Source organism: Cynocephalus volans, chromosome 12 (genome assembly GCF_027409185.1).
Source record: "Cynocephalus volans isolate mCynVol1 chromosome 12, mCynVol1.pri, whole genome shotgun sequence".
NCBI lineage: Eukaryota > Metazoa > Chordata > Mammalia > Dermoptera > Cynocephalidae > Cynocephalus > Cynocephalus volans.
The window spans coordinates 100,776,978-100,779,450 of record NC_084471.1 but is presented as its reverse complement, the minus strand read 5'-3'; the positions used below and the strand labels follow the sequence as shown (position 1 = coordinate 100,779,450).

Here is a 2,473-nt window from a genome sequence, read left to right as displayed (position 1 = left end):
CTTCTTCTTTCTCTTTATGGAAGAACTGATTTATTTCTAACCTATTCACTTACTTGTATTAAATCTAATATTCTTCAGTTCTGTTTATGTGACCCACATACAAAACTTAATATTGAGTTTTATTGTGTCCATCTTTTTCTAACAATAATTAATGTTTGCTTTCTACTAAACCTGAAATTAGAATTTATAATGGAATAAAACCTATCCCAAAGATATATCCGTATTATTGATTTAGAACTGAATGTTCTTATCAAAAAAGATTGGAGGTTCAAACAATGAAATCTAAACACACGATGAAATCTAAACACAATATTCTATACATGTGTGGTACAAATTACAAGGGAAAATAACAATAATTTCCGGAGATAAGCTGTCAACTCCATTAATGTAAAAATACAGATCATAAATTCTCCCACTGGAAGATGATAACATAGAATATGTAAGTGAAATACACATGACTTCATAATTCTGAAATTTTTCTAATCATATTTTGCGTAGTTAGGTGGTTTGTGTGAACATAATGATTACAGTTATGTCCTTGCAGGGTTTCTTATGTTTTGATAAACACATACACACACAAACACACATACATATACTTTTTATAATAAGTATAGGTAAAAGACATTTCTAGGTATGCCTTTGGAAATTACTCAAATACAGACGCTGTGGAAAGCCAGTAGGAAATATAAGATATTGCAGACTCCAACAGTTCATTTTCTGCTGGAAGACACACAATGTCCCTCTCAGTAATCTATGGGGTTGAGGGTTTCTGTCCTTTCAGCCAGCACCTCAGCTGCCACAAAACTGAAAGAAAGGTTGTTTTAGTTTCTTGTTTCCCCAAATCAGGATAAATGAGTGGCTTTGAGGATAGGTGATTGCAACAGCCTCCCAAAACATGAAGGTTGGTTCCCTGAGCAGCCTGTGAGAATTCCAAACTGCTACGGTTATAGACAGAAAGTAAATGACAAATAACAATAGAAAAGAGATCACAGTTTGCAAAGCTTTTATGTGGACCTCGGTGCTGGGATCTTGGGATCCTTTGCCATGGAGCTGCATCTTCTTGAGATGTTTACACAGGGAACCGATTAACAGCAGAAAACACATCAGGGACATTGCGAAGGGTGTGGAGTTTGCTAGTGTAAATGAAATCATATTCGAACGGTGTGAAATGTTCCCCCATTGGATCTTCCAAGTCTCATTTCTTTAATATTCTTTTATCCACACACTCTCATCTGTTTGCCACCACAACAGGACAAACCAAAAACACCAAAGTCCCCGGCTGTATGACCAGAACAACACTCTTAAGTCTTTTCTTTACATAAAGAAAAATAAGGTTGGAGAAACTGGTAATCTTGAGCAAATAAAGCATGCTGAGGCTAGTAGCAAGCCACACGCTAAAATGGTTGGTTACTATCGAGGCAGCATGAAAAATAATTCTTACTTCTATACTATATAAAGCTGGATTAAGCACAGTTGCATAGCAACTTATTAACATTACCCAGAGCAAACCAATTCTGGAGACTGCCAGAGCAGTAAGAATTCGATCAGCTGAGGATAACTTTTGTCTCTTGACCCAGTCAATGAAGTTCACAAGTGCTATGAAGCTATTGGCAAAATTTCCAAGAACAAATTCTACCATTAATACAATCGAAAAAATGATCAATAGTAGAGTTATCATGTCTGAACAAAAAGAGAAAAAGAAAATGCAGGCCTAATATCACCAGTCATGATTCCTTTAATATCCTGACCTTAAATTCTCTATGTACCTGATTTCTGAATGTGCAGTAATGCTCTTGTTTCTTTTAATTTCTGGGACCAACATCAAGCAGGAAAGCGCCAGAGTATGCTAATGAATGAGGTCAAGGCTGTCTTTATAAAAAACATAACAAAACATTCCCAAAACAGCTCACATTAACTCCTAGTCATATGCTGTTTATCCGGGCCACAGGCTGAATGATTCATAGCTGATATCACAGTGAAAGCTGCATTCTCATTTGCTAGCATGCAAATCAGGACATATTCTCTTTCATTGTTTTGCAATTTTTTCCTTGTTTAACCTCTCCATAATTTGTATTCAGTAACTTTAGTTGATAGGGAAATTTTAAAACCGAAAACATAGGACATGCAGTGAATCTCTAAATGGTTGAAGTTTGTTCATAACTAGGATTATTGCCACTATGGATTTTTTTTTTTTTAATGCTAGATTTAAGTGGAGAGAAACCAAAAATTTTCTATCAAAAGCATCCAGGGTTCTTTGGGAGCTCCAAGAAGGACAATACTCCTTAAAACCTGGCTTCTGATCACTTATATTAGCACATTTACTTCATTGTTCAAAGCTCATAAACACACACACAGCCCCCTCATGGATGGAAGAAATTATTGTACTATAATTTCCAAAATGAAAAATGAGATTCAGAGAGGTCACCCAGATTTAAAGAGCCCTTTTTTCTCTCTCAGGCTTTTCGGCCCATTA

The 2,473-nt window shown here is 35.8% G+C and overlaps 1 pseudogene; it reads right to left on the bottom strand.

Moving 5' to 3' along the window:
* Positions 1-751: 751 nt before the first annotated feature.
* LOC134361357 (putative taste receptor type 2 member 33) lies at positions 752-1,678 on the bottom strand (annotated as a pseudogene).
* Between the last annotated feature and the right edge of the window lie 795 nt (positions 1,679-2,473).